Below are 15,052 nucleotides of genomic sequence, written 5' to 3'. Positions count from 1 at the left end.
AGACCCCACTGCATAGTTGACAGTTTTGTCTAACACTCAGTGTTGATAATGTCAATGCTGGTGCACTGGTCAGGTCCTCAAATGAAATCCCATTTTGTGGTTGCATACACATATTTAGCAGATGTTATTGTGGGTGTAGTGAAAAACTTGTGTTCCTAGCTCCGACAGTGCAGTAATATCTAACAATGCACAATACATATGAATCTAAAAAAGTAAACAAATGCAATTAAGAAATATTAGGATGACCAATGTCGGAGTACAGAGTATGTGTGTGTGTGTGTGTGTATATATATATATATATCACTGCTCAAAAAAATGAAGGGAACACTTAAACAACACAATGTAACTCCAAGTTAATCACACTTCTGTGAAATCAAACTGTCCACTTAGGAAGCAACACTGATTGACAATACATTTCACATGCTGTTGTGCAAATGGAATAGACAACAGGTGGAAATTATAGGCATTTAGCAAGACACCCCAATAAAGGAGTGGTTCTGCAGGTGGTGACCAGACCACTTCTCAGTTGCTATGCTTCCTGGCTGATGCTTTGGTCACTTTTGAATGCTGGCGGTGCTTTCACTCTAGTGGTAGCATGAGACGGAGTCTACAACCCACACAAGTGGCTCAGGTAGTGCAGCTCATCCAGGATGGCACATCAATGCAAACTGTGGCAAGAAGGTTTGCTGTGTCTGTCAGCGTAGTGTCCAGAGCATGGAGGCGCTACCGGGAGACAGGCCAGTACATCAGGAGAAGTGGATGAGGCCATAGGAGGGCAACAACCCAGCAGCAGGACCGCTACCTCCGCCTTTGTGCAAGGAGGAGCAGGAGGAGCATTGCCAGAGCCCTGCAAAATTACCTCCAGCATCCCACAAATGTACAGGTGTCTGCTCAAACGGTCAGAAACAGACTCCATGAGGGTGGTATGAGGGCCTGACGTCCACAGGTGGGGGTTGTGCTTACAGCCCAACACCGTGCAGGACGTTTGGCATTTGCCAGAGAACACCAAGATTGGCAAATTCGCCACTGGCGCCCTGTGCTCTTCACAGATGAAAGCAGGTTCACACTGATCACGTGACAGATGTGACAGAGTCTGGAGACGCCGTGGAGAACATTCTGCTGCCTGCAACATCCTCCATCTTGACCGGTTTGGCGGTGGTTCAGTCATGGTGTGGGGTGGCATTTCTTTGGGTGGCCGCACAGCCCTCCATGTGCTCGCCAGAGGTAGCCTGACTGCCATTAGGTACCGGGATGAGATCCTCAGACCCCTTGTGAGACCATATGCTGGTGCGGATGGCCCTGGGTTCCTCCTAATGCAAGACAATCGAAGACCTCATGTGGCTGGAGTGTGTCAGAAGTTCCTGCAAGAGGAAGGCATTGATGCTATGGACTGGCCCGCCCGTTCCCCAGACCTGAATCCAATTGAGCACATCTGGGACATCATGTCTCGCTCCATCCACCAACGCCACGTTGCACCATAGACTGTCCAGGAGTTGGCGGATGCTTTAGTCCAGGTCTGGGAGGAGATCCCTCAGGAGAACATCCGCCAATTCATCAGGAGCATGCCCAGGCATTGTAGGGAGGCCACACACACTACTGAGCCTCATTTAGACTTGTTTTAAGGACATTACATCAAAGTTGGATCAGCATGGATTGTGGTGTTCCACTTTAATTTTGAGTGTGATTCCAAATCCAGACCTCCATGGGTTGATAAATTTGATTTCCATTGATCATTTTTGTGTCCGCACATTCAACTATGTAAAGAAAAAAGTATTTAATAAGAATATTTCATTCATTCAGATCTAGGATGTGTTATTTTAGTGTTCCCTTTATTTTTTTGAAGTGTGTATATATATATATATATATATATACAGTATATATACAGTACCAGTAGAAAAATTTGACACACCTACTCATTCAAAGGTTTTTAAAGAATAATCAAAACTATGAAATAACACATATAATCATCTAGTAAACAAAAAAGTGTAAAACAAATAAAAAATATTTAATATTTTAGATATTTCAAAGTAGTGTCATGACGTAACCCTTTTTGGGTATAGCTCTTGGCTTCCCCCCCTCTCTCTCTCCTACACCCAGGCTCTGTTATCTCAGGTCATACATTTATTTCTGGAGGAGACTCTCTCCCCCTGACCATGCAGAAAGAGACACATGGAGAGAACAAAGGATTTCACATGGTGAACTCCTAAATCCACAAAATAGGGATTTGATACAAAATGTCCACTTGTGAGAAGGTGGGAATGGTCCGTGGACACTTAAGGGACAGGTATGATGAGTGTGTTTCAGTTGGTTACCTCAAAGAGGACAGGAAACACACATGACTTATCCTCTGAATATGTTTCTCAATTATGGTGTTTGCATTTAATTATTGTTTAAAATGAATGAGTAAAGATTAAACTATTTTTGAAATGATATAATATGATGTTAAACCTTTAATATGAAAGAATTGTATTCCCTTTAAAGTTTGACTAAATCACTGGCCCGCCGCCATGAGCACAGACATGATCTGGCGTCATGGAACATCCCTTTTCTACTGTTATGAATAAAAAACCCTCCTGAGGAAATCCTCTTCAGACCACGTGTACCTCGATGGACACTGAGGGAACACCTCAGTATTAGCTAAGGTTGTAATGGTTGTCAAATTCCTAACCATACCATACGTGGAGTATTGGCTACATGGCTGGAGAAGGTTCAACTCTGAGACTATCGATCCCTACCGAATAAGAACAAATCATAGATAATAATTACTAGTCTGCAGCTAGAAATTATGTCAACCTGGGATGTGAAAACCGACAACCACTGAAACATCTATTCTATGAGAACATTTCTGAATGGTACTCTGAAGTATTCATTCTAACCACCCAAGACTTCAGGGAAGCAGAGAGAGAGACGCAATAATGAACGGACTCTCCGCAGACTGACGATTCCAACAGAGATCACAACGACACACTGGGCGTAAATATATATTGATTGCAAATATTCCCGAATGAGTGAGCGTTCATGTGCAAAGGATTAGCATTTCAATTAATATACAGTTGAAGTCGGAAAATTACATACACCTTAGCCAAATACATTTAAATCAGTTTTTCACAATTTCTTTCATCACATTCCCAGTGGGTCAGAAGTTTGCATACACTCAATTAGTATTTGGTCGCATTGCCTTTAAATTGTTTAACTTGGGTCAAACGTTTCGGGTAGCATTCCACAAGCTTCCCACAAGTTGGGTGAATTTTGGCCCATTCCTCCTGACAGAGCTGGTGTAACTGAGTCATGTTTGTAGGCCTACTTGCTCACACACACTTCTTCAGTTCTGCCCACAAATGTTCTATAGGATAGAGGTCAGGGCTTTGTGATGACCACTCCAATACCTTGACTTTGTTGTCCTTAAGCCATTTTGCCAAAACTTTGGAAGTATGCTTGGGGTCATTGACCATTTGGAAAACCCATTTGCGACCAAGCTTTAACTTCCTGACTGATGTCTTGAGATGTTGAATCAATATATCCACGTAATTTTACTTCCTTGTCTATGTTGTGAAGTGCAGCAAAGAACCCCCACAACATGATGCTGCCATCCCGTGCTTCATGGTTTGGATGGTGTTCTTCGGCTTGCAAGCCTCCCCCTTTTCCTCCAAACATAACGATGGTCATCATGGCCTAACAGTTATATTTTTGTTTCATCAGACCAGAGGACATTTCTACAAAAAGTACGATCTTTGTCCCCATTGTGCAGTTGCAAACCATAGACTGGCTTTTTTATGCCGGTTTTGGAGCAGTGGCTTCTTCCTTGCTGAGCGTCCTTTCAAGTTATGTCGATATAGGACTTGTTATATAGATACTGAATATAGATACTGTTGTACCTGTTTCCTCCAGCATCTTCACAAGGTCCTTTGTGGTTGTTCTGGGATTGATTTGCAATTTTTGCACCAAACTACATTCATCTCTAGGAGACAGAATCAAATCAAATCAAATGTATTTATATAGCCCTTCTTATTTTACTGCTTGTGTCAGTTGCTTGATGTGGAATAGAGTTATTTTTAGTCATGGCTCTATGTAGTACTGTGTGCATCCCATAGTTGTTCTGGACTTGGGGACTGTGAAGAGACCTCTTGCGGCATGTCTTGTGGATTACGCATGGGTGTCTGAGCTGTGTGCCAGTAGTTCAGACAGACAGCTCAGTGCATTCAACATATCAATACCTCTGATAAATAAAAGTAGTGATGAAGTCATTGCTTTATTTATATACAGACTTCTCCCATCTTAGCTACTACTGCATCAATATGTTTTGACCATGACAGTTTACAATGTAGAGTTACTCTAAACAGTTTAGTCATCTCAACTTGCTCAATTTCCACATTATTTATTACAAGATGTAGTTGAGGTTTAGGTTTTAGTGAGTGTTTTGTTCCAAATACAATGCTTAGAAATATTTAGTGCTAACTTATTCCTTGCCACCCACTCTGAAACTAACTGCAGCTCTTTGTTGAGGGTTGCAGTCATTTCAGTCACTGTAGTAGCTGCCGTGTATAGTGTTGAGTCATCCACATACATAGACACTCTGGCTTTACTCAAAGTCAGTGGTATGTCGTTAGTAAAAATGGAAAAAAGCAAGGGGTTTAAACAGCTACCCTGGGGAATTGCTGATTCTAACTGGATTATATTTGAGAGGCTTCCATTAAAGAACACCCTCTGTATTCTGTTAGGCAAGTAACTCTTTATCCACATTATAGCAGGGGGTGTAATATACCTCAGAAATACGTCATATAGAATAGCATATAATAGTAGTATAGAAGAGCATACAGTGCACTCAGAAAGTATTCAAACCCCTTGACTCTTTCCACAATTTTATTATAAAATATATATATTTTTAATCATTCATCTGCCTACACACAATACCCTTAGACATTTTTGCTAATTTATTACAATAAAAAAACTGAAATTTCCCATTTACATAAGTATTCAGAGCCTTTATGCAGTACTTTATTGAAGCACCTACTTAATACATTTTAGTATAAGGCTGTAAAGTAACAAAGAATGGAATTAAGGGTTAAGGGGTATCAATACTTTCTGAATGCATTGTACATAGTCAGCAGCCTCTAAAGTGCAAGGTTGAGCACCGGGTAGTAGCCAGTGAGTAACAGTGAGTAAAGTTTAGGGCAGGGTACTGTGCGGAGGCCGGTTAGTGGTGAGTATTTAACAGTCTGATAGCCTTGAGATAGAGGCTGTTTTTCATTTCGATCTAAACAGGATCTAGGAATTCACTGTACTGATGGGTAACAGAAAAGATGAGTGCTTTGTGATTGATGCTTTTTGCTATACATGCGATCTCACAGAAGTCTAATTTGTTATTGTCCGGTACTAGTGATCAGTCAGTACAGTATTCAACTACAATACATACTACAACTACAGTGTGTTCTGAGACCTCCAGTCAAAGCAGACAAAGTTGTCTAGACAAGGTCAAACACTTTCAACTGTCTATCCTACTCATCTACTACCTATCTACTAACTATCCACTTCAAATAAAAATACTGAGAAAAAGGCTTATAAGCTGCTAGATGGCTGTGCTCTCCATTCATGTGCTGAAGTCTTTTCAGGGTCACTCAAAAGCCACTTCTGTGCCGAGAAGTGTCTCTGCCGAGAAGTGTCTCGGCCGAGGCAGCTAAGCTGACCAACATGTCATCACTATTGCTTTCACTCTGCCTAGCTGCACAAAGACAAACATGGAGCACACCCATTTCCATATTGCACAGGTCATCATGAGCCAGAAACACAACAAGCTAAATATAGAGATAAACAGTGTGGGATAGAAAAAAAAGCAGAATTATTGCCTTCATTCACAAACCAGTTTCCAAACATATCTCTGATTCATTCTGCCATGAAACCCATTTTTAGTTCAAAACTGATGTTTAGGGACTCTACAACTTTTGGCTCATACTTTATCTTCATTACCACTTAACTGACATAATCAGATTGCTCAAATTAGCTTTCAATTTGAGATAAGTGCACCGTATTGTGGAGAGCAAAAAGTGACCTTTCATGTTTTTCAGGATGAGTCAAACACACCTATATTTCAGTGGCAATTGACTAGACTATAACTGACTAAATAGAAAAAACTATAACTAAACAAAAATGGTTTTATTACATTTTATTAAAAAAGAGTTGAGACTAAATTATCTCTGTGACTAAAATCTGACCATTAAATGAACTGGACAATAATTTTGGGAGAGATTGAGAGCTTTACAGTGATAAGCACAATTGATATTAGCAGCACAGATGCGCTGTGCAGTTCTGTTCAGCAGAGGGAAGGATCCGACCCACAGCCTAGCCTACATCAGCTGGTGAACTGTAGGGGAGCAAGCGATGAGTGTGGGCAGACAGGCTACGTTTCAGCTCTGCCTCTGATTATACACATCGTGCACGCAACTCTCTTGCTTCCCCATAGCTATCCAGTCACCACCAGTCTTCTAGTAAGATTTGCCTGCTTATTAAGAAACACAAGCTGCTTTACAAAATAAAAAAAACATTAAAGATGCACCATGCAGAAATCACTTCAACATTTCCTTGTTGATAAAATTCTAATAGTTTGCCTAATTTCAGTTTATATGTCAAAACAAGCAGTCATTGTACCATCTAATCCGCTGTGGAATATATTTACCACAAGCAAAAATATTGTCGATTCAACCGTTTGAAGCAGGTGTACAAAATTGAAAGTAAAATACGATCAGAATAAAAATCGCACACACAGATCTACTGCTTCATAGACTTGCTTTCAACATGAATGAAAGATCAATAACTCACATTTCTATGGGAATCTGGCCTGGTCACCCAAAAAGTTACATACAGTAATGTAGCTTTAAGTTTAATAGCAAAACAACCATCTTGCTATGTTTTTCTCCCCTTTTTGAATTTGTAATCTCGCTCAACCCTCGCACTTTCCCCATTGTATTTTGTAGCCAGGTTCTGTAGCCAACGTACTAGCCTAGTCTCCATCTTTCCTCGGAGAAAATGTCTTCAATCTAACTATTACCATAAAAAAAATGTATTACCCATAATACCAGCAATAGATTTTTGGTCGCATTTTACATTTGGCTGGTCGCATTTTACATTCATAAAGCATATCGCGGGCCGTACTAAAACTAGGCTACTTGCGGACCAGCCCATTAGGCTACACCTTTTTCAGTCATGTTACCTCATTAGCTAGCTATAGCTAACAATCCGGGGCTCGTTCAGCAGGATAGAAATGCAGTGCCTTGCGAAAGTATTCGGCCCCCTTGAACTTTGCAACCTTTTGCCACATTTCAGGCTTCAAACATAAAGATATAAAACTGTATTTTTTTGTGAAGAATCAACAACAAGTGGGACACAATCATGAAGTGGAACGACATTTATTGGATATTTCAAACTTTTTTAACAAATCAAAAACTGAAAAATTGGGCGTGCAATTAAACTTCTTCACAACAGTATCTCGGGACTTGCCTGGTGTGTTCCTTGTTCTTCATGATGCTCTCTGCACTTTTAACGGACCTCTGAGACTATCACAGTGCAGGTGCATTTATACGGAGACTTGATTACACACAGGTGGATTGTATTTATCATCATTAGTCATTTAGGTCAACATTGGATCATTCAGAGATCCTCACTGAACTTCTGGAGAGAGTTTGCTGCACTGAAAGTAAAGGGGCTGAATAATTTTGCACGCCCAATTTTTCAGTTTTGGGCCAAATCTCTGGGGCTCCATATGTCATTTTTTTCAGGCTATATAAATCTACCTATGTGACAAATTTGGTGTGTTTATCTCAAAAAAAGCCTTCAGAACTCTAAAATTGTATTACCAACCGTGGCCGTTTATGGTGTATTAATCTCTAAATATTCCTTCTGAACTGCAAATTATAACACCGTCTGTGGCCATTTCAGAAGATGACTGCCAAGGCCCCCATGGGCCAAATCTCTGGGGGCTCCATGTCAAATTTTTTCAGGGTCCATAAATCTACCTAATGGTCAAATTTGGAGCCTTTATCTTAAACAATACATCTGAATAAAAATAAAAATCTGAATAAAAAATATATATACTAAATAAAAATATAGTAGCTGTGTCCGAATACCCATACTAATATACTGTATACTAAATACTAAATGAGTATACACTACATACTATCATTTTAGTATAATGTAAACAAACAGTATCCTTTCAGTTGAGTGTACTAGCGCTTCGCCTGTCTACCAGAAGTAGATGATGTTGCAAGGCAAAATCTTGCTAGCTTGTTAGCATAGCTAATAAATGACCAACTAGACATCTTACAACTTCATTAACAATGTCCATTGAGAACACACAATGAATATACAAATTGGCTATGCTAAGAATGACGTGAATAATCAAGTCAATAAACGTTGGGTAGTTAGTTAGATAGCATATACAGTAGTTACAATACTGTCAAGTTTTATATATTAATAGCTAACTAACGTTAGGTATCTAGCTATATTACCAGAACATACCAGCAATTGCTGTAATGATATGCTATGTAGCCAGCGTAACTAACAATTGTCAGCCAACACAACATGTAAAGTAACTTATTTGAAGTCATTACTTCATTATATTGCTCAACATTTATTTTACATTTGTCATAATTAGTTAAAGGCATGAATTTGTATCCTCTCTCATTGTACTTCGGCTGCATATTTTCCACCATATTCTTCAATCTGAAAATGTTGTGTAGTCATTTTCTGAGGATATGCATTATCGGCCCTAAAAGCACAGCAATAGGGTCCACTGCTTGTTTACTTTGGTGAATGTAGTACGACATCCGGGATCTTTTGGCGTACTAACTATGTCCATACTATGACCAACAAGCATACCACATACTCAATATACAGCATAAATAGTGCAGTTAGTATGGGTATTTGAACACAGCTCGAGTTACAATTTTGAAAAGTTGCGGCCACACCCCCTCTGGGGCCAAATCTGGGTTGGCTCCATATCTAAATCTTTTCAGGGTACATACATCTACATTTACAAGTTTGTGCTTTTCACAAAAAAATATGATTGTTTCAGATTTTTGGAGCTAAGCGGCCCACTGGCTCTATTACACAAAATGGCCATGATCTGTGCAATACAGGGCCTTGCTCCCACATGCTGCTTGTCTCCCACAAATCATGATGCAAGGTCAATGTAACATGGGGTTCACACATTAACACTACACCAGCAGCTATCCAAATGTGATCTTACTGTATAGAACCTATAACTAGGACAGAGCCCCATGCTTAATTAGGCCTCTTGGCTACAATGAGTTCTGAGATGTACTCTGCTGGCACAATAGAAAATAAAAACAAGAAAAGTTTCAGGTAGAAATTGAGGGTCTAGAATGGACATTGCTACTTTCCAAATTAAATGTCTTCTCTGCATTCTATTTCTCAACATTAACCTCAAACTGTGCCAACTAAGAACACCTGAAGTCTGTCCCCTGTGAATGAGCCAATCAAAGGGGCACACTGGCCAAAAGGCCTCTCCAACCATCTGGCAGGATATGACATACAGTATGTGCTGCAGATGAAGTATCAATTAAAGTTAAAAGAGGACAGGCGCCAGGCATGCAGGCAGGCGAGTTTCACACAGATGGTCCCTGTTAGCCTGTCTGACACCTAGCAGATGTGTATCCTAATGCTTCAGGCTTGCTGACTTTGACCCCTTACACCAGCCACTGCTATTGAACAAACTAAGTTTGTACGAGCAATCGTACAAAGTATGATAGAAAGAAACAGTCCCAGTAGGTGATAATCACCAAGAAACTCCATGTTCTTTGCACATTGTCAAAATCCTGGCTCGTATTTCCAAACATGTGAGTAGGAAAGCTAATCTAGAACAAGTTATGTTTTATAGAGATCATAATAGATTAACACACCTACTCAGAGATTCTCTGTGAATACAGGCATTGGCAAATGGTTTCTCAAGACTTTGTGATAACTGCAAAGTTTACATTGCAATGACACTCCCTTCCACAAGACACAAAAGCACAGCACATGATCTAGAAACTAGGTTATAGTTTCAAAGAGTTCCAAAGCATTGATAGAACAACTAATGAGCCACACATGGATCTAGACATTAACCATTCTGATGAGTAATGGCATCAGTTGTAGTGAATCATGAAGTCATGAAACTTGGAGAAAATGCTCACTCTGAAAGAAATTACCCTTGAGGACAAACTCTTTCATATGTGCCTTTAAAAATGGCTCCAAACCCCCCCCCTCCCAAATGTCTGTGCTACAGCATGGAAAAAAAACTAAGACCTTGTTGGAGAGCACAGAGGAGCAATAAAGTACAGCTAGCCTGATTTACAAAGCAACTCCTTCAAAAATATTTTCCTATTGCTGCTCTGCCAGTGTTTAATGATAAGAGCTTCTCCAAAAGCCTGGCTGTGGGAGTACAACTGTGTGGGGAGTACATTTTCGGGAGTGAAATGGAAAAGATTAAGCACTTACAAAAACATACTCATGACTAACTTCACTGACTTCACTTTTGAAATACAGCAATACGTTTTTTCTTCGTGCCTCTGCTGAAATGCATTTTGAACAATATCTTGCTTATTAAATCATAGAAATGGTCATATCAAACAGTCCTGGTGCAGTAGCGCATAACACAACTATTTATGACTATTTTCAGTGTAACTCAATTCTGCATTCAATAGGGGGAAGGAATAAAATGTATTTTCTGACCATATCCCTCAGCAAGTCATAAAACACTGTGATGAAGGCAGAGCTGAATTCCAGTGTCTACACTTGGACAGCCATGGATGTGGGGGTAAAGATTAATGATGTACACCTGGTTTTCCCCGACTCTAGATTTCATATGGAAGGACCAAACTCCCCTAGGTTTCTCAGTCCATCTGGCTGGTAGTGTGGAAAATGCTCTCTTTCTTCACACTTTCCACTATCCCATTTTGTTACAGAGAGGTGTGGTTTGGAGCTGGAGCTGAAAACATCTCTACACTCAACCGCCACAGATCGGTGGTGTTGAATCGCCAGTGTAGGGACACAATCTATTCCAGTAATAGATTGTGAAATGTATTCCAGACTTTTCCATGTCAAGCCAGTTCTATCAGTCTGGAATACAGTGTATTTATTTATACTAACAGCTTTTGGAGGACACTTATGTTACGCTAAATGGACAAATGCTAAAATAATATGCATATTAAAACAGGCAAACAATGAACAAGTGACTCTGGGACACTTTGACATGAGCTTCTTGGAGAACACATTTAATTCAGTGCTGCTATTGTGATATGCCTGTTTACACAGGGCTCCAATAAAGCCTTAAATGAACACTACATTGGAATTAGGTCAAACACTTCTCAAATACACCACACGTCCGTGGAGGAGAGCGGGACTGCCCAACTTTGTGGAATGCAGTCCCTTATATGTTCACAACTCTGGTCTGGTAAATGATCTGCACTTGGATTTCATCTTGTTGCAGGTATTTCAGGGTTTTTCCCAAAGCGAGCAACAAAAAAAACACGTTTGAAACAAGCACTCAATGTCGAGTTGCAGAGATTATGCATTTTAGCGGTTCTGGACCGGTTCCGACTGACATTTTGGTGAACGTTGTAGGGTCCTGAGCCTTAGAGTGCCAGAAAGATCCATCTGGCTCCTCTCCACTACTACTCTCTCTGCGGAGCAGACTTGAAGTGTCAGGTTTTAGACCACACATTTGCATTGGGAGTGTCATATTTTCTGGCCTATCCAGACAAATAATTGTTTTGCTCTTCCCGTGAGTGATGGAGCCCAGCTTGGGAGACAGCATATGAAAGGTGTCAGTCTAGCAAATCATGGGATATTCACATCTGGTTCTAGAGCTCTCAACATGAAAAAATACTCAATAATTTCATAGAATTTAAACAAGTTAACTTTCCCATGGTCACAGATGGACAAAGCTTCAGCTTAAAGCTGAAGTTCTAACGAGTCTGCACACATTTGAAATGTGTCTCTGCTCCACTCAGTGGGCGTTTGGAAGAAAAATATCTGTCAGTTATATGAAATGGTGCCAATATTGTACTGTCACAAAGTATGATCATATTTATTTTTACAGCTATAAGAAAGGTGAAATCTTATAGTAAATTGTTTATAATTGGAATGTTACTATATTTAGAAAGCATTTCAGTCATTTCGAGACCAATTGTTCGATTTTCATAATATTTGTACTATAAACTTGAGCTTGTGTACTCAAAAGTGACGACACCTATAATTTAAATATATTTTTTTAAATACCAGAAAGGTGAATTCCAGACTTTTCTAAAACTATTCAACATTACCAGTTATTGCAGTTATTGTTTATGGCCAGCTCATGAACAATAATTTGCTTGGAATGCTTTCAAAATATAGTAACATTCCAATTATATTTAGACAGAAATCTACATTTTGCCCTATCATTAAAGGGAAACTCCGCAACTTTTCAACCTCATTTTCATTATATATAGCACAACACCAATGTCAACATATGTGAAAATGGAGAATTTCAAAGTTTTGTAGAAAAAATATATAAAGTTAAAAAGTTCTACCCAATGAGACCACGGTGATGTGGAGAACAAGAAAATACCCCCCCCGGGCTGTAAAGATTGATAATTCACAGTTTTTACTTTTAATTCTACCCTGTGATGTCTCAAAAAAATGTATGACCTTATCTTTTTGACTATAGATCATAGAAAAGCTCTGTTTCCACATATGCAGACACTGGTTTGGTGCAGGAGATGATGAATATGAGGTTGAAAAGTGACGGAATTGCCCTTTAAGCACTCCTCATTTGCCCCACGGTAACTGCAGCTTACGTCTAAACCTTCCACTCTTCAACCACTCTAAGTGTAGCTATCACTCTGCCTTCAAACACATGGTGTCTGATATTTATGAGAGATAAACTCAACATGTCAGACAAAACTTATTATTATGCAAGATGTGCTTGCATGCTCACATGTTATAATGAGGCAACCTACCATGGCCAGTTTCAGGCAAACACAAGTTCAAAATTATCACCTACCCTGAGCTGAAATAGCTGTATTCCACAGCCTTTGGTAAAAACAAAAATCTGCAAAATGACAAAGGCCTTTAGGTCATTATCCTCCTGGTATTTCCTCTCTGTGCAGCTGGCTTGTCCAGCTCCCCCGAAGGAAGGCGGATGAGCGTGGTGGAGATGGGCTGATAGACCGCAGAGGAGACTTGGTTATCGGCACACACTGAAACTCAGCACTTCAGAAACAGACTGACACCCTCACGATCACTCTGCAGAGGAACTGTGGCACTGACTCTAAGGTTGAGATGGAACAAACTCCCAACCTCCTGGAGCACTGCCACCCCTCTTTTCCTCCTCCCACTTTCTCCAAAGAGGGAAAAAAATGAAAAGATTGAGGAGGGGTAGGGGAGAAAAAAAGGAGTCTTAAACAAGAACCAGATGCACAGCCCTGTTTGATCTAGATGTGATGTCACAAACCTAGAGCAGGATTCTCCCCTCCCCTCCTTCCTTTCTTTTCTTCCTCCAACGCTGCAGGGCCCTTTTGGTTAACCTGGCAACCTGGAGATCTGGATATTTGTTTCAAAAGGAAAAAAAACAACAACACAAAAACAGCATCATAAAGTTATCACTCTACTCTTTTGTTTTTTTCTCTTGATGTCAAAGTTCAGTCAAGTTTGCAAGCAGTTTAAGTAACTGGCATGTGGTTTTAATGTGACGCACCCCTAGCGATCCCCTATTCGTTTAGCCATGCTAAATGGAATGACAAGGCTCTTTGAAACTTGGGACAGAGTCTTTACCTCTGGGTCTTGGTTCAGCTGGTTCTCGCTCTGTAACAGAGAGAGGGTGAGAGGGATAGGGAGAGAGAAGAAGAGAGAATAAACAGGTCCAGTGCTGTGAAAATCATTCCAGGGCCATTGACTGTGCACAACATCTCAGAATGTGGATGGATGATTTGTTGGTCTGCCAAGACCTTGGTTTGGAGCCCCCACAAATTAGATGATTACACTTGCTTAGTGTCAAGATGTTCTTCAGGAATGTGCAAGACGGTGTTGAGCACTAATGAAATAGTTTGGCACCAGATGGAAATGCAATACTGCTGCTAGTGAAAGTCTGCTAACAGAACCATACAATGCCATGGAACTAATTAAAATACAGTCATATACTGGTACACAAGTCCCTGATAATGCTTTGTAAAGTTTTGTTGCAACTTCTTGAAACGACAGTGCAGAACCTCCAGGGCCCCATTTTGACAATTTAAAAAAGACTGCAATACTCCAAATACTATTTTATAATTTATTCCAACCTATAATTCTGGGAAGTTTATGCAGGCTGCCAATAATTCATGCAAGGTAAAAATGCATATACAAAATACATGATATAATGTTACTGCTTTAATTTCACTCTGAACTTTAAGCAATTCACAACATCCCAAAAATGTATGAAATGTTAAAATCTAAGCCAATGAGAGGAATGGCTGCAGAAAAAAAGCCTAAAAGAGTAGCTGTAAGTAGAGGCCGCAGCTGTCACAACGACTGGAGTGGTGGGTGCGGAGTCAAACGTAGAGAGCAGAGGATACTGGGAAACCGGACTTTGTTTCAGTTTCCAATGCCAACGCCCAAAACGACAGGCGAAATAATCACCAAAATGTCCAACCCAACAAAGGGCACAAACGGACAGGAACACTACACGCACAACCTGACTAACAGAAAACAAGCCCGCACAAAAACAGGCGGGCCTAACAGGCTTAAATAGTACTGAATCAAAAACAAAATAAGATGCAACTAATAAGACAAAACAATCAGAAAAGGAAAAGGGGATCGGTGGCAGCTAGTAGACCAGTGACGACGAAAGCCGAGCTCCGGCCGAACAGGCAGGGGACCAGCCACCACAGGCTTGAGGAGAGACACATGGAACGAGGAGGTTAATATGATAGTAAGAAAGAAGCTGTAACCTATAACACACCTTGTTTATCCTCCTCAGGACTTTAAATGGCCCCACACACTGCGGCCCCAGCTTCCGGCCAGGCAGGTGGAGGGCAGGCAGAGG

The 15,052-nt window shown here is 40.4% G+C and overlaps 1 protein-coding gene across 5 annotated transcripts in view; it reads right to left on the bottom strand.

Annotated features, from left to right (window-relative positions):
* Nucleotides 1-13,308, bottom strand: part of LOC135547075 (collagen alpha-3(VI) chain-like) — an 88,116-nt gene extending 74,808 nt beyond the window's left edge. For 4 of the 5 annotated variants that reach the window (XM_064975709.1, XM_064975712.1, XM_064975713.1 and 1 more), the window contains exon 1: nt 13,034-13,308. The gene's annotated coding sequence lies outside the window, so the exon portion shown is untranslated. The remainder of the gene's footprint in view (nt 1-13,033) is intronic. The other variant, XM_064975714.1, reaches the window with a different exon arrangement.
* Between the last annotated feature and the right edge of the window lie 1,744 nt (nt 13,309-15,052).

The sequence above is a fragment of the Oncorhynchus masou genome, chromosome 10 (genome assembly GCF_036934945.1).
Source record: "Oncorhynchus masou masou isolate Uvic2021 chromosome 10, UVic_Omas_1.1, whole genome shotgun sequence".
In the NCBI taxonomy this organism is placed as follows: Eukaryota; Metazoa; Chordata; class Actinopteri; order Salmoniformes; family Salmonidae; genus Oncorhynchus; species Oncorhynchus masou.
This window is presented reverse-complemented; position numbering and strand designations above follow the sequence as displayed.